The 24562-nt window shown below is 40.9% G+C and overlaps 1 long non-coding RNA gene across 1 annotated transcript; it reads left to right on the top strand.

The window, feature by feature from the left end:
• The first annotated feature begins 17 nt into the window (after positions 1-17).
• Positions 18-1696, top strand: LOC139548312 (uncharacterized). Its single transcript, XR_011669691.1, has 3 exons — positions 18-193; positions 686-797; positions 921-1696. It is a non-coding gene; the product is annotated as an uncharacterized lncRNA (long non-coding RNA).
• The last annotated feature ends 22866 nt before the right edge of the window (positions 1697-24562 follow it).

Raw genomic sequence — 24562 nt, forward strand, 5'->3', positions numbered from 1 at the left:
GGGGAGGAGGCAGGAGGTTACAGTGGATGAAATCGAGAACAAAGGCAGGGATTCTTTGTCACCAGCTAGGTAGTTGTCACACCGTTCTTCACAAGGATAAAGCAGTTACATGCAACCTTGCTCAGCGTCAAATGGGATTTGTACCATTAACAGTTTGGGTAAAATCACATTCATGTCGAATTATACTGGAAGTGTGAGTAGGTTTGTCTTTTGTGTGAAATATCTAGGAGCATATTACATTTATGAGGTGATGGTTGTTAATATTATAGCCCAATAACACTTTACTGTAACAGGCTTTATAACCATAAAACCGCCTGGCTGTTTAGTCCTTTTTGGAATAAGTCCGGTAATATAATAGCTGCAACGTCCATAATGAGTTCTCCAGCTGAGAGTCTGAATTTAAAGTGGCACCAAATACAAAAAGGTCCGGAAATGTGCTCCATTGTCCAAAAATGCTATCTACACCTGCAGGGAAAATCTTCAAGAATAGCTATTTTCACAGGTTGTGACAAAAATAAGAGTGTGAGAATTTTGCAGCAGTGACAGACAGGGGCGTACTGGGACAAAATTCAGCCCTGACATTTTAGCCACACCAGCCCACATTCCTGCGTGTGCTCCAAACTAGAGAACATTTATTTTTCTCGCAATATGTTCACTGAGTGATGATATTTTATTTATTTCACAGGCTTCTTAGAAAACCTGGTGGATTTGATGTTCAGCAGTGTTGTGGGAACCCCCCAGCATATCAGGAGAAGAACGCTGAGGCAGTATGTGGCCAGGCACCAGTCCCACTTCAGGTTGGTCACATTTGATCTGGTCATAGGTCAAAATACTATCACTTCTTGTCTGTCCTGGAATTCACCCAACTAACATTGATCATTTAATCAGTACTGTGTGCATCTTATCTTGTTTTTCTACAGATAGAGGACAGGAGGGATGGTTTGTCATGGAGTGCCCTGACTAAAAGACAGGTTGATACAGATTTTCTGAACTGGAAGAGACACTCGGCATTCAAATTATACAAGACACATCATCTATTACTTTTCATAATCTTTAGTTATTATTTAATTGAATGGTGGGGGCTGCGTATTCTTCAAACATGTTAGGGAGCTGTTTAACTGACTTGCCTAGTTAAATAAATGTTCAATCAAATAAATGAAATGAATATGGGACACCATACGAAGGGACGGCAACTAACATGTACCAACAGACAAAATGCTGATAGGTACCCCCCCCCCTTTCAACTCGGACAAAGACATTGAAAACTAATCTGGATTTGTAAATTAGGTAGCTAGCTACTTTTATGAGAACAGGTATGTTGTTTGGGTCAGTACTTGACCAATAATTAACATAAACACATTTAGCATCTCCTGGCTTCCACACATAGCCTACAAGCCTCTGATGCAGACCTTTGGAGCATCTACATTTTCAAAAGTCTAATAAATCCATTATTTCTTTTAGACAGGTCTAAAGAAGCATGATATGAATAAAATGTAGTCTATTTCAGAAGAACAGAATAGCGTACTCTGAGTTGTCCTTATGTTAGGTCCCGATCTGGCTATGCCAAATGGCTGTGGGCTACACTAGTTCATTTAGCAGACAAGATTTGCATAGAATTCCATGGCATTATTTTATAGTATGAAGAATACAAATAAACAAAGCTGAATAAAATAGAAAGAATATTTTCACCAAATGATTTGAGGGCGGTGCACACAAATCAAATCACATCAAATGGTATTTGTCACATGGGCCGAATACAATAGGTGTTGACCTTACAGCGAAATGCTTACTTACAAGCCAACAATGCTTTAAGAAAAACGCTTTAATTAAGAAGTTTTAAGAATATATTTTTTTTAAAGTGTAAATAAGTCAAAAATAGAAAAGTAAAACATTTAAAATTTGAAATAAAAGTAACAAATAACTAAACAGCAGCAGTAAAATAACAAGTGAGACTATATACAGGGGTTACCGGTACAGAGTCAATGTGCGGGGGCACCGGTTAGTCGAGGTAATTGAGGTGATATGTACATGTAGGTAGAGTTAAAGTGACTATGCATAGATTATATAAACAGAGAGTAGCAGAAGGGGGTAGAAGCTGTTAGGAAGGCTTTTGGACCTAGACTTGGCACTCCCGTACCGCTTGCCGTGCGGTAGCAGAGAGAACAGTCTATGACAAAAGTGGCTGGAGTCTTGGACAATTTTTAGGGCCTTCCTCTGACACCACCTGGTATAGAGATCCTGGATGGCAGGAAGCTTGGCCCCAGTGATGTACTGGGCCGTTCACCTTTATTTAACCAGGTAGGCTAGTTGAGAACAAGTTCTCATTTGCAACTGCGACCTGGCCAAGATAAAGCATAGCAGTGTGAACAGACAACACAGAGTTACACATGGAGTAAACAATAAACAAGTCAATAACATGGTAGAAAAAAAGAGAATCTATATACAATGTGTGCAAAAGGCATGAGGTAGGCAATAAATCGAATAATTACAATTTAGCAGATTAACACTGGAGTGATAAATCATCAGATGATCATGTGCAAGAAGAGATACTGGTGTGCAAAAGAGCAGAAAAGTAAATAAATAAAAGCAGTATGGGGGGTGAGGTAGGTAAATTGGGTGGGTAGTTTACAGATGGACTATGTACAGCTGCAGCGATCGGTTAGCTGCTCGGATAGCAGATTTTTAAAGTTGTTGAGGGAGATAAAAGTCTCCAACTTCATAGATTTTTGCAATTCGTTCCAGTCGCAGGCAGCAGAGAACTGGAAGGAAAGGCGTCCAAATGAGGTTTTGGCTTTAGGGATGATCAGTGAGATACACCTGCTGGAGCGCGTGCTGCGGGTGGGTGTAGCCATCGTGACCAGTGAACTGAGATAAGGCGGCACTTTACCTAGCATAGCCTTGTAGATGACCTGGAGCCAGTGGGTCTGACGACGAACATGTAGCGAGGGCCAGCCGACTAGGGCATACAGGTCGCAGTGGTGGGTCGTATAAGGTGCTTTAGTAACAAAACGAATGGCACTGTGATAAACTGCATCCAGTTTGCTGAGTAGAGTATTGGAAGCTATTTTGTAGATGACATCGCCGAAGTCGAGGATCGGTAGGATAGTCAGTTTTACTAGGGTAAGTTTGGCGGCGTGAGTGAAGGAGGCTTTGTTGCGGAATAGAAAGCCGATTCTTGATTTGATTTTGGATTGGAGATGTTTGATATGAGTCTGGAAGGAGAGTTTGCAGTCTAGCCAGACACCTAGGTACTTATAGATGTCCACATATTCTAGGTCGGAACCGTCCAGGGTGGTGATGCTAGTCGGGCGTGCGGGTGCAGGCAGCGACCGGTTGAAAAGCATGCATTTGGTTTTACTAGCGTTTAAGAGCAGTTGGAGGCCACGGAAGGAGTGTTGTATGGCATTGAAGCTCGTTTGGAGGTTAGATAGCACAGTGTCCAAGGAAGGGCCGGAAGTATATAGAATGGTGTCGTCTGCGTAGAGGTGGATCAGGGAATCGCCCGCAGCAAGAGCAACATCATTGATGTATACAGAGAAAAGAGTCGGCCCGAGAATTGAACCCTGTGGTACCCCCATAGAGACTGCCAGAGGACCGGACAACATGCCCTCCGATTTGACACACTGAACTCTGTCTGCAAAGTAGTTGGTGAACCAGGCAAGGCAGTCATTAGAAAAACCGAGGCTACTGAGTCTGCCGATAAGAATATGGTGATTGACAGAGTCGAAATCCTTGGCCAGGTCGATGAAGACGGCTGCACAGTAATGTCTTTTATCGATGGCGGTTATGATATCGTTTAGTACCTTGAGCGTGGCTGAGGTGCACCCGTGACCGGCTCGGAAACCGGATTGCACAGCGGAGAAGGTACGGTGGGATTCGAGATGGTCAGTGATCTGTTTGTTGACTTGGCTTTCGAAGACCTTAGATAGGCAGGGCAGGATGGATATAGGTCTGTAACAGTTTGGGTCCAGGGTGTCTCCCCCTTTGAAGAGGGGGATGACCGCGGCAGCTTTCCAATCCTTGGGGATCTCAGATGATACGAAGGAGAGGTTGAACAGGCTGGTAATAGGGGGTGCGACAATGGCGGCGGACAGTTTCAGAAATAGGGGGTCCAGATTGTCAAGCCCAGCTGATTTGTATGGGTCCAGGTTTTCCAGCTCTTTCAGAACATCTGCTATCTGGATATGGGTAAAGGAGAAGCTGGGGAGGCTTGGGCGAGTAGCAGTGGGGGGGGCGGGGCTGTTGGCCAAGGTTGGAGTCGCCAGGAGGAAGGCATGGCCAGCCATTGAGAAATGTTTGTTGAAGTTTTCGATTATCACGGACTTATCAGTGGTGACCGTGTTACCTAGCCTCAGTGCAGTGGGCAGCTGGGAGGAGGTGCTCTTGTTTTCCATGGACTTTACAGTATCCCAGAACTTTTTGGAGTTAGAGCTACAGGATGCAAATTTCTGCTTGAAAAGTGCCTTGTGGTCAGAGGCCGAGCAATTGTCATACCAGGCAGTGATGCAACCAGTCAGGATGCTCTCGATGGTGTAGCTGTAGAACCTTCTGAGGATCTGAGGACCCATGCCAAATCTTTTCAGTCTCCTGAGTGGGAATAGGCTTTGTCATACCCTCTTCACAACTGTCTTAGTGTGTTTGGACCATGATAGTTTGTTGGTGATGTGGACACCAAAGAACTTGAAGCTCTCAACCTGTTCCACTACAGCCCTGTCGATGAGAATGGGGGGCGTGCTCGGTCCTCCTTTTTCTGTAGTCCACGATCATCTCTTTTGACTTGATCACGTTGAGGGAGATGTTGTTGTCCTGGCACCACACGGCCAGGTCTCTGACCTCCCTATAGGCTGTCTCGTTGTTGTCTGTGATCAGGCCTACCACTGTTGTGTCATTGACAAACTTGATGATGGTGTTGGAGTCGTCCCTGGCCATGCAGTCATGAGTGAACAGGGAGTACAGGAGGAGACTGAGCACACAACCCTGAGGGGCCTCCGTGTTGAGGATCAGCATGAATGATGTGTTGTTCCCTACCATTACCACATGGGGGTGGCCCGTCAGCAAGTCCAGGATCCAGTTGCAGAGGGAGGGGTTTAGTCCCAGTGTCCTTAGCTTAGTGATGACCTTTGAGGGCACTACGGTGTTGAACGCTGAGCTGTAGTCAATGAATAGCATTCTCACATAGGTGTTCCTTTTGTCCAGGTGGGAAAGGGCAGTGTTGAGTGCAATAGAGATTGCATCATATGTGGATTTGTTGGGGCTGTATGCAAATTGGTCTGGGTCTAGGGTTCTTGGGATAATGGTGTTGATGTGAGCCATGACCAGCTTTTCAAAAAATGTTGCTCGTCGGTAGGCTCGTGTCACTGGTCAGCTCGCGGCTGTGCTTCCCTTTGTAGTCTGTAATAGTTTTCAAGACCTGCCACATCCGACAAGCGTCGGAGCAGGTGTAGTATGATTTAATCTTAGTCCTGTAATGATGCTTTGCCTGGTTGATTGTTCGCCGCAGGACATAGCGGGATTTCTTATATGCTTCCAGGTTAGAGTCCCACTCCTTGAAAGCGGCAGCTCTACCCTTTAGCTCAGTGCAGATGTTAGCTGTAATCCATGGCTTCTCGTTGGGGTATGTACATACGGTTACTGTGGGGATGACGTCATCAATGCCCTTATTGATGAAGCCAGTGACTGATGTGGTGTACTCCTCATTGCCATCGGAAGAATCCCGGAACATATTCCAGTCTATGCTAAGAAAACCGTCCTGTAGCTTTGTATCTGCTTCATCTGACCACTTTCTTATTGACCGAGTCTCTGGTGCTTCCTGCTTTAGTTTTTGCATGTAAGCAGGAATCAGGAGGGTAGAATTATGGTCAGATTTGCCAAATGGAGGGTGAGGGAGAGCTTTGTACGCGTCTCTGTGTGTGGAGGAAAAGTGGTCTAGAGTTTTTTTCCTTCCCTCTGGTTGCACATTTAACATGCTGGTAGAGATTAGGTAAAAACGGATTTGAGTTTCCTTTCATTAAAGTTCCCGGCCAGTAGGAGCGCCGCCTCTTGATGAACGTTTTCCTGTTTGCTCATGGCCGTATACAGCTCATTGAGTGCTGTCTTAGTGCCAGCATCAATCTTCAGTGATATTTAGACAGCTACGAAAAATATAGATGTAAACTCTCTTGGTAAATAGTGTTGTCTACAGCTTATCATGACAATCTCTACCTCAGGCGAGCAAAACCTTGAGACTTCCTTAGATTTCGTGCACCAGCTGTTGTTTACAAATATACATATGCCGCCACCCCTTGTCTTACCAGAGGCCGCTGTTCTAGCCTGCCGAAAAAGCTTAAAACCAGCAAGCTGTATGTTAATCATCTTGTCATTCAGCCACGACTCGGTGAAACATTAGATATGACAGTTTTTATTGTCCCGTTGGTAGGATATACATGCTCATAGTTTTATTTTATTACCGAATTATTGTACGTTGGCTAATAGGACTGATGGTAATATATTACCATCTCGGCGACGGATCCTTACAAGGCACCCGGACCGTCTTCCACGATATCTCCGCCTTTTCCTCCTGCGAATGAAGATGAAGAATTCCTCCAGTACGAGGTGAGTAATCGCTGCCCTGATATCAAGAAGCTCTTTTTGGTCATAAGACACGGTGGCAGAAACATTATGTAGAAAATAAGTTAGAAATAATGTGAAAAAACATCCACAATAGCACAATTGGTTAGGGGATCGTAAAAAGGCAGTCATCTCCTTCGGCGCCTTTATTATTATTCCACATGTGGCTATTCTGTGTTGAGCGTTAACAAATAAATAGGTGTTCCTATATGCTTAATTTAGACTTATTAATGTAACTTTAGTTGTTCTATATGTTTTGATTGTTAATACATTGTAAGGCTGCATGATGAGACTCCAATGATGATTCGAAAAAAGTTGCTTGAAAGGCATGAGCTCTGCTTTGTTTTTTGCGCAGGCTGTAAACACTACATCAGTCACTTATTCACAATTTGACAAGCACTTGATAATGCCTAGAATTTCATGGTGGCATCCCCTTTGTGTGGCCGTAATGCACCCTTTTTGCGGCCAGTGGCCTTTGTGTCCTTCTCCCTGCACTCCGAATCACGTCTCCCTCTCTGGGACAATTGTGGGATGTGATAATCCTAAATGAATACAACCACTAGCATCAAAAAAACGTTTTTACTCAATGTGGCTGATGCAACAGATCAGAACATTTAGCTTAAAATGTTGATAAACTATTAGGCTATTTCTTCACATTATAAGTGTAGCAATGCGCAAATGGTAGTAGGCTATAAGCCCGACTGTTCCATTAGTGGAAAACACCATTCTCAAAAGTGACCGCAAATGAAATTATGCATGTAAGGCTTTTATTATAAAGGTGCATTTTTGTGGTGAAAATGATCTTCCCCCAAACTTGAAAGTCACACACTGCTTATGTATGGCAGTTAGGCTCTACACCCCTTGTAAAGCGGATTAATGTGCTTAATTTAAAAAAATTATTAGGGCACTTTAGTTGTGATACAAACCTTATCAAAACATACAGGCCTATGGGTTAGGCTACATGAGGTGTGCGACTATGATTCTTTTTAAAAGGCTTTGTTTTTTATGCTGGGCATCATTCACAGGTGACAATATATATTTCACAAGTGATAGCCTAATATTGTCACCCATCAGACTAGTCTTGATTTAATCTTGTCTTTACTTATACTAAATAATATATGTGCTAAATTTGTTTTGATTTAGAATGGACCATTATCATGCAGCTGTATAAAACAGGGGCAGCAGAAAAAATACATGTCATCTATAAACTTAAAGAGCGAATGGAGGAAGCTTTTCCCGTGGTTCGTTTTCATTCCAGCCAGGTACTGTAGGCTATACTCCTGTTGTAAATATAAGCAATGTGCTTAATATTAGGAACGTTGAGAAATAAATATAGTATGCTTAGCCTATAGAAAGCTGATGGGATCCTCCTATTTTTAGTAGAGCCCATGACTCTGTTTTCTCCCGCAATTGCATAGCCTATAGAAATGTTGCGCAACATGAGCTCATGGGCTCTCAAGAAGTGTTTGATTAGATTTTTGATTACGTTTGCATTGATGTCAGAGTGATTAGAGGGACAACAGAGTGCTGAGTACAAGGCAGTTAACATGTTTGGTAGGCTACTAATGACCAACAGCAGCATCAGAGCTTGGAGAAGCCGTATTACCATGACTAAATGGTCACGTGGAATTTGACTGCTTTCATGACTCGTGACTGCCGGTGTGGCGGTAATACGGTCTCCACAACAGCCCTATCTGCTACTACAGTGCTTTCAGAAAGTATACACACCCCTTGACTTTCTCCACATTTTGTTGTGTTACAAGGTGGGATTAAAATGGGTTTATTTGTCATTTTTATGTCAACGATCTACACAATATACTTAGTAATGTCAAAGTGAAAGAAAAATTTGAACATTTGTTAAAAAAGTTCCAGGAATGTACTCCAATGTTCCAAAAGGCTTTCTTCACCTGCAAGGAAAATCTTCAAGAATAGCTATTTTCACAGGTTGTGACAAAAATATGAGGGTGAGAGTTTTGCAGCAGCGACAAGCAGGGATGTGCTGAGACAAAATTCAGTCCTGGCATTTTAGCCACACCAGCCCACATCACTGCGTGCGCTCTAAACTAGAGGACTGTTGTAACTAGAGAAAACTAGAGAAACCTGGTGGATTTGTTATTCAGCAGTGTCATGGGGACCCCCCCCCCCCCCCCCAAGAATGCTGAGGCAGTATGTGACCAGACACCAGTCCCACTTCAGGTTGGTCACATTTGATCTGGTCATAGGTCAAAATAATATCATCTGTTTGTCCTGGAATCCACCTAACTACCATTGATAATGTAATCAGTGCTGAGTGTATCAATTCTATCTTGTTTTTCTACAGATAGAGGACAGGAGGGATGGTTTGTCATGGAGTCCCCTGAATTAAAGACAGTTTGATACAGATGTCTGAACTGGTAAAGACTTTGCACTCCGCATTCAAATTATACACGACATATCTATTACTTTTTATCGTCTTTTGTTATTATTGAATTGAATGGTGGTGGTGGGGTGTATTCTTCCAACATGTAAGGGTTGGAAATCCCTTTGGTGGGCAAAGAACATAGGAAGAGGTGGAAACAGAAGAAGACTCCGATGTTGAAGAACCACAAGAAGCATGATGTTGAAACTTCCCACATTTTCGACTGAAAATCCCCTGGTAGAAATTGAAATACTTGGCCAGAAGATTTCATTCCTAGTAGAAACTGGGGCTGCTATCTCAGTGTTGAAACAATCTGCCTTGAAGGTCACTCCCTCTAGAAAAACCCTCCATGCTGTTGGAGCATCAGGAATTAACCTCTGAAGAATGCCTCACTTACCCCCAAAATGTTAAATGGGAAGATAGAAGTTGGAAACATTAATTTCTGTACTCCACCTGCCCTGTAAACATCCTGGGAAGAGATCTGATTTGCAAGATGAATCTGACTGTTACATGCACTGCTGAGGGTTTGTCCCTCCATTCCCCTACAAACGGGATATACCCGTGCATGTCCCAGTGTTATTATGCCTGGCATCTGAACGATCCTGAGGTGGATGGTGGACTACGAGAGAGATAATTTACCTCCCCACACCACTGTGCATGGGAGGTCCCGGAAGATCTTCACTGCACAGCAGCTGTCCCCTCATGTGAAGAAGACCCAGAATATCAACAAAGATGGACAAAGCAGTGACAATTGCTGAAATATACTATGGTGAGGAATTTACAGCGGACGGAGTTTTGCTGTCTGATGTGCAGAGGACTCTGTATGAAGTACTGGGTGCTGTCCCACACTGTAGTATGTCGAAAACCCCCAATCGAGAATTGAATGAAGATGAAGACGGTGATGACAGCCTCTGATTTGGTGGCCTGGGAGGGGAATGGGAAGTGGTCTCCATCAACAGCGACCTTTTTCTCCCCTTTCGGTGTTACTACTCAAACGATACCAATGAAAGAACCTATTCCTACCGAAAGTATGATGGTCGTGTCCCAAGATAACTCCCACATACCATGGCTGGATGAAGTGCCAGAACAGCTCTGGGCTGTCTCCTTAGATCCATATTGGGAAGATGAGAGGTGCCACCCTGGTGAAAGTTGTGCCGAAGAATAATCACAGATCATATACTGTAATAAAGCTTGAGAGGTCAAATCAAATCCAAATCGAATATAATCTTTTTTCTCACATGATTTGTAAACAACAGGTGTAGACTAACAGTGAAACGCTTACTTAAGGAATAAATACACAATGAGGAACTTTAACATGGCTATACACACACATGGTACCAGTGCCGAGTTGATGTGCGGTGGTACGAGATATTTGTACCTGTTGGTTCCAGACTTGGTGCATCGGTACCACTTGCCGTGCTGTTAGAGAGAGAATTTTTATTTAAAAAAATGATTTAACCTTTATTTAACTAGGCAAGTCAGTTAAGAACAAATTCTAATTTACAATGACGGCCTGCCCCGGCCAAACCTGGGCCAATTGTGCACCGCCCTATGGGACACCTCTTGCACCGAGATGCAGTGCCTTAGACCATTGCGCTACTCGGGAGCGGTCTATGACTTAGGTGGCTGGACTCTGACAATTTTTAGGGCCTTCCTCTGACACCACCTGGTATAGAGGTTCTGGATGGCAGGAAGCTCGGCCCCAGTGAGTTACTGGGCTATTCGCATTACCCTCAACAGAGCCTTGCGGTTTGATGCAACCAGTCAACATGCTCTCAATGGTGCAGCATATAAGTAAGAGGAACATGTAACTCTCGACCCGCTCCACTACAGCCCTGTCGATGTGGATGGGGGCGTGTAGACCACAATCAGCTCCTTTGTCTTGCTGACAACATTGGTGAACAACAAATCTACCTAGTTTTCTAAGTAGCCTGTGAATGAAATTAAATATTATCAGTCAGTAAACATATCGCGTGAAAAATAACTTCTATAATCTGCAAGTAATTATAGTAATAGAGTGACTGTAAGTACAGAATCGATTCAGCTCAGTGACGCTGTTACTATGAAACCTGCTGTGTAATTTTACATTGCTGAATGCTTGTTGACATGTATTTGTAGCATGTTAGCTAAAATACTGGTACTCAGGCTAGACAAGTACTATCCTTAATTTATTTTTGCCCTAGAAAATACACAATAGACTTTTATGAGAACAGGCATGTTGTTTTAGCACTAGTAGCAGACAAAGACCCCGAATGCTAGCTAGCTAGTTCTAACCTTATCCTTGATCTTGACTCCCTGTTCCATTACAGTAAAGGCAGGATGCCGCTAGGGCCTGAGTTATCGAGAGCAAGTACTAACCCAAACAACATGCCTGTTCTCATAAAAGTAGCTAGCTACCTAACAAATCCGGGTTAGTTATCAATATCTCTGTCTGATTTTAAATTCATTGTCTAGATAGCTACTGTTCTCTTTCGTTTTTGTAACGGGTTACCAAACAATCTATGGAAACTCCTTAGAGCGTTGGGCCAGTAACCGAAAGGTTGCTGGATCAAATCCCCGAGCTGACAAGGTAAAAATCTGCCGTTCTGCCCCTGAGCAAGGCAGTTAACCCATTGTTCCCTTCACACGATGTGATTGAGATGCTTACATTATCGATAGCAAGCTGGCTAACTTTCCTATCAAACCTTATTGTCAATGTCAGCTATGCAAATCTTCCTTTCTATGACATTACATTACATTACACATTAGGTAGAGGATATGTATTTAGCTTGTTACATCACAGTATCACAGTATAATAGCTAGCTAGCAAGCTAGCTACTCACCACACACCAGTCACAGCCATCATGTTGTACGTTTGTTGTATTTAATCCATTCCTTGCCATCTTGCTCAGTATTGTTGAATGCATTAGAAGTTTGCACCAACTTTATGAAAGCCCATTTTCACTCTAATGCTGAGCAAGTGTGTGTGTGTTGCAGACTTGACAGCATGTCCACAACACATAGCAGCTGGGGGCGGACCACAACTTCTCTCTGGGCAATTGGACATAATTTGCAAAAATTGGGCATGTAATAATCAATATACAACCCACCCATACCCGTCGTGACACACTCACGTCCATTTCTCGTTTTGGATAAGGCTGACTTTATAACCAAAATTATACTATTTGCACTTTGTAGTCAATTTTAACACTATAGTTAATGTTTCTGACTCATATCGATGCCACATAGGCTGTTTATAACCAGATAAGTTGCTTCTAGGAGGCAGTTTCCCTTTAATTATATGTTGCTTAATATTTAAACATTTAGCTAAGTGGGCAAGGAGGAACACTTGAAATGCACTAATTTGAAATATGGAGTTAGGCTGTTATAAGTATTATATAAGTCAATGGTCATCTTCAAGGCATTTATTCAGTGACTTTCTACTTCGTCTAATATATGTATTTATTCATTCACAACTAGGATGGGTAACAATTTATTTTAAGGTTCCACAACAAACCATTAAATAAGGCATTTATAAATTGTGTTTATAAATGAATCATTACTTCCACATTAATAAACAATTAACTGATCATTGAAGTATGTTTGCAGTCCCTAATCTTAAGTGAGTGCTATTTATACTTTACAAATGTTTTGAGTGACCAGTGTGATTTCTCACAAAAAGATGGGCATGCCATTAGTAGACATTCCAGCAGTACCTGGTAATAGAAAAAGCACACAACACAGGATGTTTAATGAACTTGTCGAGGAAATTACCACTAAGTCAAAAGTTAAATGAACATATCTTTATTATCACGGCCGGAGAGGTTACAACAAACTTAATACTCAAAGTCTGTCAGGGCATCTCTGCTCTCAGGTTGCAATAGGCTGATCATAACCTTACACACATAGTTAGTAGGCGGTGGGCCAAAGTAACAATGTGTTCCCTTATTTCTGTTCTTCTATCAGTCCGTTCCTGAGAGCAAAGTCACAGAACATAAGAAACAATGTGTTACATGTAGTTCCCTCCTTTTATCAACATATGCCATAACAAAATGAATTGCACTTTTTAGCATACATTCAGTCTATCATCAGGAGTACATTTAGTAAATACTTATTCTTAGACAAAAATCCCTCTTCATATTTGATCCTTTTTCCATTACCCTTTACATTATACGGTTGCTGTCGTTTAACAACCTAACTAAAAACCTTCAGGTACTTAATCAAACATGGATACTAACTCATTCTTGCATATTATCATCCATTAGAGGGGGAAAGGGGAGTTCCTGGAGAGACAGCAAGTTATCAGTATCATCTTCTTTAGTAGCATTGAACATGATAGTTTCTGAGACTCGAGTTGCCAGGGAAGTACAAATGGCCTTACAACAAGAAAGCAAAATGATCAAGCACATTGAACAAAAGATTCCAGCTATCACCTACTGAGCTATCTGGGAGCCCCAAGCTCCAAAGAGGCCTTTCAGCCAACCTGTAAACACCCACTCTGATTCTCTGGAATGAGACTTTGCAGCAGTGGCAATGTAGTTAGCAAGATCAGTCACATTTGATGACACATCTGGGACAAAAGTGCAGCATTCGTCGCCAATGAGAGGACAAGTACCCCCTTGACCAGCCAATAAGTAGTCAAGTGCCTCCCTGTTTTGCAGGGCCACCTTGCGGAGTGATTTCACTCCCTCATTCAGAGCAACCAAAGCGTCTCTATTAGCATTTCCCATTTCTCATTTTTAATCGCCAAATCTCAAATTTGATCTAATGCACATGCAACTCCATATTGAGGCAGCAAAACACCAGCGAATTACCTATTCTAAGATCTTGCACAAACGATATTCACCAGATGGCTTCCTGACAGGTAATATAGGGGTGTTACAGGGAGAATTTGGGCATGGGTTCAAAGCCCCATTTTCAACCAGGGCCCGATGGATGGGAATTATGCCCTTTTCTGCTTCTTTGCTAAGAAGGTACTGAGCTTTACAGTTGAAGTCGGAAGTTTACATACGCTTAGGTTGGAGTCATTAAAACTGGTTTTTCAACCACTCCTCAAATTTCTTGTCAGCAAACTATAGTTTTGGCAAGTCGGTTAGGAAATCTACTTTGTGCATGACACAAGTCATTTTTCCAACAATTGTTTGCAAACAGATTATTTCACTTATAATTCACTGTATCACAATTCCAGTGGGTCAGAAGTTTACATACACTAAGTTGACTGTGCCTTTAAACAGCTTGGAAAATTCCAGAAAATGATGTCATGGCTTTAGAAGCTTCTGATAGGCTAATTGACATAATTTGAGTCAAATGGAGGTGTACCTGTGGATTAGAGGTCGACCGATTATGATTTTTCAACACCGATACCGATACCGATTATTGGAGGACAAAAAAAGCCGATACCGATTAATCGTCCGATTTATAAATATTTTTTTTTTAATATATATATATATCATACACACACACACACACACATTTTTGTAATAATGACAACTGCAACAATACTGAATGAACAAGGAACACTTTTATTTTAATATAATACATAAATACACACACACACACACACAGCTCTGAAGTGACAATGATACTGAAGAGTCTGCTTAGGAGACAAATACTCTCAACTGTTTGAATAAAAATTTAGTTTAAGTTACCTGTGATGAATGTTGAAAACAAAAACTGTCATTTCTATATGCAGGAAATCCTATTTTAATAATGGGCATGGTAAGAATTGACGACCAAAGTGCGAGTCATAATTCCCATGACACCTTCTAGCAAAATCTGAAAAGCGGTTCCTTCATTTATTCCATAGGATATTTTTAGATTCACTTAAAATAAGGTCTGTGTTTCGTGTAGGCTTACACCACCTTGCCAATTTTATAACTGTGTAGATATCCATAGGACAAGGTAACTCTGATCAATATTGGCTAAAATTTGTTGACAAACGTTTCCTTATCCTAGTGAGATTTACACGGGTATCAAAACGTCGAGGCGGTTTAAGCCTGCACGAAACACAGACCTTATTTGAAGTAGATCAAGACATTCTCTATGGAAGACATGAACGGTAAAATAACGAAGGAACCCCTGTCAAGTTCAGCCGCAAGTTATTACAGGAATTATAACACGTCGACTATTTCTCTCTAAACCATATACCTTTGACTAATCCGGAAACTATCACCTCGAAAACAAAACGTTTATTCCGTTCCGTATTTTATCTAACGGGTGGCATCCATGAGTCTAAATATTCCTGTTACATTGCACAACCTTCAATGTTGTCATAATTACGTAAAATTCTGGCAAATTAGTTCGCAAAGAGCCAGGCAGCCCAAACTGTTGCATATACCCTGACTCTGCGTGCAATGAACGCAAGAGAAATGACACAATTTTACCTGGTTAATATTGCCTGCTAACCTGGATTTCTTTTAGCTAAATATGCAGGTTTAAAAATATATACTTGTGTATTGATTTTAAGAAAGGCATTGATGTTTATGGTTAAGTACATATTGGAGCAATGACAGTCATTGATTGATTGTTTTTTATGAGATAAGTTTAATGCTAGCTAGCAATTTACCTTAGCTTACTGCATTCGCGGCACAGGCAGGCTCCTCGTGGAGTGCAATGTAATCAGTGTTAGAGCATTGGACTAGTTAAAACCTCCTGACACTACAGGGGGTGCTGTTTCAACTTGGACATTTATCGTTCCCAAATTAAACTGCCTCGTACTCAATTCTTGCTCGTACAATATGCATATTATTATAACTATTGGATAGAAAACAATCTCTAGTTTCTAAAACCGTTTGAATTATGTCTGTGGGTGAACCAGAACTCTTTCTGCAGCGAAATTCATGACAGGAACTGCGAAGGTCTGAAAACGAGGCTCTGTTCTCAGATCAGTTTAAAGCTCTGTATGTATCCTATGGGTCGACATGAACTGCACCCGCCTTCCCCTGGATGTCAGTAACCAATGAGAAGTGGAATGGAGTTTCTACGTAGATCTCAAACCTTATAAAAGGCCAAGGAACGAAGGGAGCTCTCTTTTCGACATTCGTCATTACGCAAAGCAAGACCTCAGGATGGCATTTTGAAACGCTCAGTTATCAGCCTTAGATATATCCGTCTGTAATTTAATTCGATATAGGTGTTAGAAACATCATAACGAAGTTATTTTAAACCGAGTTATATCAGTTTATGCGAGTATATTGCTATTTTCGGAATTTCCTTAGTATTGCGTTTTGAGGATTTGGGCATGTTGTGGCCACATAGCTATTGTTAGCTGCTAATTCCGAAGTTGAAGACGACGTTTTACAACCAAGCAACGATTCTTTTGGACAAAGGACACCTTGCCCAAGATTCTGATGGAAGCTCGTCCAAAAGTAAGAGCTATTTATGATGTTATTCCGTATTTATGTGGAAAAATGTAAACGGATTTGTCCGCCATTATTGCGGCACTAGTCTGGCTGTAACGCACACTGTATGTCTAGTAACGTTAATTTTAAAAATCTAACTCAGCGGTTGCATTAATAACTAATGCATCTTTCATTTGCTGTCCAACCTGTATTTTTTAGTCAAGTTTACGATTATTTATTGATTAGATTAGGTGCCTTTCCAAGATGGCGCCGGCCAGAATGCATGACCTGTTGCCACTGATCACATTGTATAACCACGATTTGTGCTGCTAAATATGCAAATTTTCGAACAAAACCTATATGCATTGTGTAATATGATGTTACAGGACTGTCATCTGATGAAGTATATCAAGGTTAGCAAAAATTATATATCTTTTGCTGTATTGTTACGATCGCTAACCTGTGCTGCTGGTAAATTGCTTGTGTTTCTGGCTATTGTGCTAAGCTAATATAATGCTATATTGTGTTTTTGCTGTAAAACACTTAAAAAATCTGACATATTGGCTGGATTCACAAGATGTTGGGCTTTCATTTGCTGTACGCTGTGTATTTTTCAGAAATGTTTTAAGATGAGTAATTAGGTATTTGACGTTGGTCTCTGTAATTATTCTGGCAGCTTCGGCACTATTTCAGATTGCAGCTGCAATGTAGAACTGTGATTTATACCTGAAATATGTACATTTTTCTAAAAAAAACATATGCTATACAATAAATATGTTATCAGATTGTCATCTTATGAAGTTGTTTCTTGGTTAGTGGCTATATATATCTTTATTTGGTCGAATTTGTGATAGCTACTGATGGAGTAAAAAACTGGTGGAGTAAAAAAAGTGGTGTCTTTTGCTAACGTGGTTAGCTAATAGATTTACATATTGTGTCTTCCCTGTAAAACATTTTAAAAATCAGAAATGATGGCTGGATTCACAAGATGTGTATCTTTCATCTGGTGTCTTGGACTTGTGATTTAATGATATTTAGATACTAGTATTTACTTGTGACGCTATGTTAGGCTATGCTAGTCAGCTTTTTTACTGTGGGGGGTGCTCCCGGATCCGGGTTTGGGAGGAATTAGAGGTTAACTGTAAGGTTGCAAGATTGGATCCCCCGAGCTGACAAGGTAAAAAATCTGTCGTTCTGCCCCTGAACGAGGCAGAACGTTCCTAGGCCGTCATTGAAAATAAGAATGTGTTCTTAACTGACTTGCCTAGTTAAATAAAGATTAAATATACCGATTTCCAAAAATACCGATTACCGATTGTTATGAAAACTTGAAATCGGCCCCGATTAATCGTTCATTCCAATTAATCGGTCGACCTCTACTGTGGATGTATTTCAAGGCCTATCTTCAAACTCAGTGCCTCTTTGCCTGACATCATGGGAAAATCAAAAGAAAGACCTCAGAAAAAATGTATAGACCTCCACAAGTCTGGTTCATCCTTGGGAGCAATTTCCAAACGCCTGAAGGTACCACGTTCATCTGTACAAACAATAGTACTCAAGTATGAACACCATGGGACCACACAGCCATCACACCGCTCTGGAAGGAGAAGCGTTCTGTCTCCTAGAGACAAATGTACAAAAAGTGCAAATCAATCCCAGAACAACAGCAAAGGACCTTGTGAAGATGCTGGAGGAAACAGGTACAAAAGTATCTATATCCACAGTAAAACTAGTCCTATATCGACATAACCTGAAAGGCCGCTCAGCAAGGAAGAAGCCACTGCTCCAAAACCGCCATAAAAAAGCCAGACTACGGTTTGCAACTGCACATGGGGATGTGAGATCGTACTTTTTGGAGAAATGTTCTCTGGTCTGATGAAATAAAAATAGAACTGTTTGGCCATAATGACCATCATTATGTTTGGAGGAAAAAGGGGGATGCTTGAAAGCTGAAGAACACCATCCCAACCGTGAAGCACGGGGGTGGCGGCATCATGTGTTCAGGGTGCTTTGCTGCAGGATTGACTGGTGCACTTCACAAAATAGATGGCATCATGAGGATGGACAATTATGTGGATATATTGAAGCAACGTCTCAAGACATCAGTCAGGAAGTTAAAGCTTGGTTAAAAATGGGTCTTCCAAATGGACAATGACCCCAAGCAGACTTCCAAAGTTGTGACAAAATGGCTTAACAACAACAAAGTCAAGGCATTGGAGTGGCCATCACAAAGCCCTGACCTCAAACCTATAGAAATTTTGTGGGCAGAACTGAAAAAGTGTGTGCGAGCAAGGAGGCCTACAAACCTGACTCAGTTACACCAGCTCTGTCAGGAGGAATGGGCCAAAATTCCCCCAACTTATTGTGGGAAGCTTGTGGAAGGCTCCCCGAAACGTTTGACCAAAGTTAAACAATTTAAAGGAAATGCTACCAAGTACTACTTGATTGTATGTAAACTTCTGACCCATTGGGAATGTGATGAAAGAAATAAAAGCTCAAATAAATCATTCTCTCTACTATTATTCTGACATTTCACATTCTTAAAATAAAGTGGTGATCCTAACTGACCTAAGGCAGGGAATTTTTACTAGGATTAAATGTCAAGAATTGTGAAAAACTGAGTTTAAATGTATTTGGCTAAGGTGTATGTAAACTTCTGACTTAAACTGTATGTAGCAGACTTGCTTGTATATGAAGTAGACATAGTATGGCTCTTACTGATTTTATTGTCTCTTTTTCTCTTTTACTTCCTTCTCTAGTTGTTTGCTCTCTCTCCGTCTTACACAAATCCCTCCTCCTGACATAGAAGAAGCAGTGAAAGCTACTCTCCCTCTCTTCATAATTCAGTCTTCTTTGCTGACGCTGGAATGCATTTCTCAACCAGGGCAAAAAGCCTTCCTCTAGTCTCGACCAACTCTCCAGTCTCTATGAAACTTTAATACCTAGCAAGCCTTATTCAGCCTTCCGACAACTTCACTAACATAATTTACCCAATGCAACAACACAACATGACAACATCTTGCCTCATTCTTCTCCTGATTTGAGCTGTGTAGAGAGGAGAGTAGAGAAACTCTTGTTTGTCTCACTGTTTTTTGTTTTTTTTTACTTCCTATGACTTGTTGGCTGGCCCTGTTTCAGTTTTCTTTGTTACAGTGCCTTCAGAAATAATTCATATCCCTTGACTTATTCCAGCTGTTGTGTTAGACTCAATTCAAAATAGATGTGTTTGTATTCATTTACACACATACACCACCATAATGGCAAAGTGAAAACGTTTTCAGAAATGTTTGCTAATTTATTGAAAATGAAATACAGAAATACGTATTCACACTTCTGAGTCAATACTTTGTAGAAGCACCTTTGGCAGTGAATACAGCTCTGAGTCTATCCATACCCGGATAGTACACTTGGATTGTGCAATGTTTGCCCATTATTCTTTTCAAAGTTTTTCAAGCTCTGTCAAATTGGTGTTGATCATAGCTAGACAACCATTTTCAGGTATTGCCATATATTTTCAAGTAGATTTAAGTCAAAACTGTAACTCGGCCACTCAGGAACATTCACTATCTTCTTGCTAAGCAACTCCAGTGTAGATTTGGCCTTGTGATTTAGGCTATTGTCCTGCTGAAAGGTGAATTAATCTCCCATTGTCTGGTGGAAAGCAGACTGAACCAGATTTTGTTGATCCATTCTCAATTTTCTGCCATCACGGCCATTAAACTGACTGTTTTAAAGTCACCATTGACCTCATTGGAAAATCCCTGAACGGTTTCCCTTCTCTCCGTCAACTGAGTTAGGAAGGACACCTGTATTTTTGTAGTGCCTGGGTGTATTGATACACAATCCAAGTGTAATTAATAACTTCACCATGCTCAAAGGGATATTCAATGTCTCCATTTTTATTTTATTTTTTTATCCACCAATAGATGCCCTTCTTTGCAAGGCATTGGAAAACCTCCCTGGTCGTTGTGGTTGACTCTGTGTTTGATATTCACTGCTCGACTGAGGGACCTTACAGATAATTGTATGTGTGGGGCACAGAGATGAGGTAGTCATACAAAAATCATGTTAAACACTATTATTGCACACAGAATGAGTCCATGCAACTTATTATGTGACTTGTTCAGCAAATGTTTACTCCTGAACTTATTTAGACTTCCCATAAGAAAAGGGTTGAATACTTATTGACTCAAGACATTTCAGCTTTTCGTTTTTAAATTAATTTGTAAATATTTCGAAAAACATTATTCCACTTTGACATTATGGGGTATTGTGTGTTGGCCAGTGACAACAAAATCTTAATTGAACCCATTTTAACTGCAGGCTGTAACACAACAAAATGAGTTAAAAGTCAAGGGGTGTGAATATTTTCCGAAGGCACTGTATGTATGACCTGTGTGAAAGATTGGCTGTCTGGCCTGGGTTCAGCTGTTATATGAACTGAGATGGAGACGGAGCACAGAGGTCCTTCAGCTCAGAAGCACCTGAAAGCTGAGCTGCACTCTGTTACACAGACTAGCCAAGAAAAGGACAGACAGATGGATGGACAGATGGACAGAAGAAGGGATTGACAGACGAATCGGCTGACTGACCGCCTGACAGACGGACAGGCATATGCATGCACACACACACACACACACACACACACACACACACACACACACACACACACACACACACACACACACACACACACACACACACACACACACACACACACACACACACACACACACACACACACACACACACACACATACACAAACACCAGGGTTGTGCTCAATTCAGAATTGAATTGAGAATGCCTCAAATTCCAATTAAATTCTTGAATTTGAATTGAATTTGAGTTTAAGTAGTAAACAGGATACAGAATTGCAATTCAAATTTGAATGAAAGGAAATATAATTGAATTCAGTGTAGTCTATACAAATGTGCATCTTGTACATAAAACATCAAATATGTCGTTATATACATGTATATAAAATATTTATAAACAATGGATTATCAGGGCAAACTTTAAATGAATGGTCAAGGAAAACAAAACCTGTATGCAAATATTCGTTCAATATGGGGAAAATACTAGATTTCCATGAATGCATTAGTTTAACCCTGATGTTGAAAGAAAATACTTGTTTCCAGATAAAACATATATATTCTTTGTAACTGGAACTGTGACCTATCAGATTAAATTAAACTTACATTTTCTACGACTGAGTGGAATTTCTTTGAATTACACTGAATTAAATTCTACTTCCTATCACTCAAACTACAATTCAAACTCTAAATCCTGTGGGGTGTGGCCAATTCAATTCAAACTCTAAATCCTGTGGGGTGTGGCCAATTCAATTCAAACTCTAAATCCTGTGGGGTGTGGCCAATTCAATTCAAACTCTAAATCCTGTGGGGTGTGGCCAATTCAATTCAAACTCTAAATCCTGTGGGGTGTGGCCAATTCAATTCAAATTTCAACTCATGAATTGAGTGGGAGTCAATTCTAAAATTCTGAACACACACACACACACACACACACACACACACACACACACACACACACACACACACACACACACACACACACACACACACACACACACACACACACACACACACACACACACACACACACACACACAGACACACACACTGCCATCCATCAGTGTAATATGTTAGCTGCCGTGTTGTCATGGAGAAGTTGGGGAGTTAGTCTGGCACATTCCTGAGTTGTGTATGATGTCATCACCAGCTGGGGTCCACGGGGGATTGTGGGATTTGCAGTCTGAAATACAGTAGAGACACCAAATCATGATGATGACATCACAATGTTGGCACTGAAGACAGGCTAAAATTATTTTAAATAAATGTGATATAGGCTTCCCTACACTCTTAAAAAAAGGGTTTCAAAAGGGTTCTTCGGCTGTGGAAAGGGTTCTACATGGAACCTAAAAGGGTTCTACCTGGAATCAAAAGGGTTGTCCTATGGGGACAGCCAAAGAACCCTTTTAGGTAGATGTAAAAAAAAAAAATTAAAGAGTGTACAGTATAGCTTCCATAATGTCAGCTTAAATAAGCAAACATTATTAACAGCAAGTCCTGAATCAGTTCAACTCACACTCAAGTAAGTACCCTTGGGACCATAGACCAACGCTGGTCTGGGATCAGCTTGAGAGTACAACACAATCCTGACCAGCCTCACTAAAACCTGGCTTCAAGTATTGCCTGAAGTCATGAATATGTATAGGCCGTGTAATATGAGATTTCATGCTCAACTGAGTGCCATGGATGGATGCTAGCTATCAAGCTAACAAGGGACCCTGGTCTCATGCTCTCGTAAGCAGAACTCAGCTTGGGGATTCATTAGGATTCTCATCAGCAGTGTAGCACTGTGCGAGTCACAGCACGATGACCTGAGAGTGCTCACGGTGCTATGCACACCAATGGCACAGTGCTATGGACACTAATATAAAATCACACATACAGACACACATCATATTTCATACACTCACACTGATACAGACACACATCATACACACACACAAACATACAGTGTTGGGTATGATTTATATTTCTGTGTGTTCCTTACCAACTACAGTACCAAGCTAGCTAGGATGTTTGTACCCAGTGAATTATACAACAGATATTTGATCAAGGTTTCTCTTGTTCTTGCAGGAGAAAGGAGAAGAGAGGAAACCTGAGTCAAACACAAACTCACAACCAAACCCAAATAAACACATGAATAGTTTAGTTGGAATCCATGATGAAACATTTGGAGCAGGAAGGACCCAGATATGTTGGTTGGAGGTTGTGTACAGATTCTTTAACTTGTGATTTACGCACTCACGCCAGTGTGCAAGTACACACGCATACAGATACACACACGTACTATACCCCCACACACACACAAAGTATTTGGATCAACTTAATTCAATTTTGGATAGTAGTTACACCTAATGGAAACTGGTTATTTTTACATGAAATGATTATTACAAATTTACTTGTGTTATTGAAACAGTATTGAATTTAGAAATAATAATTCAAAATGATTGTGTTATATTAACTAAATGTATTCATGTTTATCAAACACAACTGAATCAAAAACCTTTCAAAGTGAATAAATTCTGTCAGTTCTAGCTATTTGACTTATGTTCATCCAACTCAATCTGCTTACATAAATCATAATTCAACTGCTTTTGTTTCCACCAGCCTAATGCTTTTGGTCGGTTTCTGTAGGTATGGTGTCTGGGAATTTAAAAAAGAAAGAATCATCAAAAAGACACATTTCTGTAGCAAAATTAATGTTGTATTTTGAAAACAAATTAATTTCGCAATCTCTCACACACAGGCATACACAATAGTGGTGCGATAGTAAAATCACTGGGGAAGCCAAGCCAGGGAAAAAACACCATATTACAACCTATGTGTTGTGATAATTTAGTTGTTCGCTCGATAACCTGTTAGTCCATATGCCTTAATGTATATCCTACCAACGGAACATTAAAAACTGTAATATCTTATGTTTCACCAAATCGTGGCTGAACGATGACATACATTTTGTATTTTTTATTAATTTCACCTTTATTTAACCAGGTAGGCCAGTTGAGAACAAATTCTCATTTACAACTGTGACCTGGCCAAGATAAAGCAAAGCAGTGCAACAAAAACAACAACACAGAGTTACACATGGAATAAACAAACATACATTCAATAATAAAATAGAAAAAGTCTATATACAGTGTGTGCAAATAAGGGAGGTAAGGCAATAAATAGGCCATATTGGTGAAACAATTACAATATAGCAATTCAACACTGGAGTGATAGATGTGCAGAAGATGAGTGTGCAAGTAGAGATACTGGGGTGCAAAGGAGCAAAATAAATAAAATAAATAACAGTATGGGGATGAGGTAGTTGGATGGGCTATTTACAGATGTGCTATGTACAGGTGCAGTGATCTGTGATCTGCTCTGACAGCTGGTGCTTAAAGTTAGTGAGGGAGATGTGAGTCTCCAGCTTCAGTGATTTTTGCACTTCGTTCCAGTCATTGGCAGCAGAGAACTGGAAGGAAAGGCAGCCAAAGGAGGAATTGGCTTTGGGGGTGACCAGTAAACGATACCTGCTGGAGTGCGTGTTACGGGTGGGTGCTGCTATGGTGACCAGTGAGCTGAGATAAGGCGGGGCTTTACCTAGGAAAGACTTATCGATGACCTGGAGCCAGTGGGTTTGGCGACGAATATGAAGCGAGGG

This window comes from Salvelinus alpinus, chromosome 21 (assembly GCF_045679555.1).
Source record: "Salvelinus alpinus chromosome 21, SLU_Salpinus.1, whole genome shotgun sequence".
Lineage (NCBI taxonomy): Eukaryota > Metazoa > Chordata > Actinopteri > Salmoniformes > Salmonidae > Salvelinus > Salvelinus alpinus.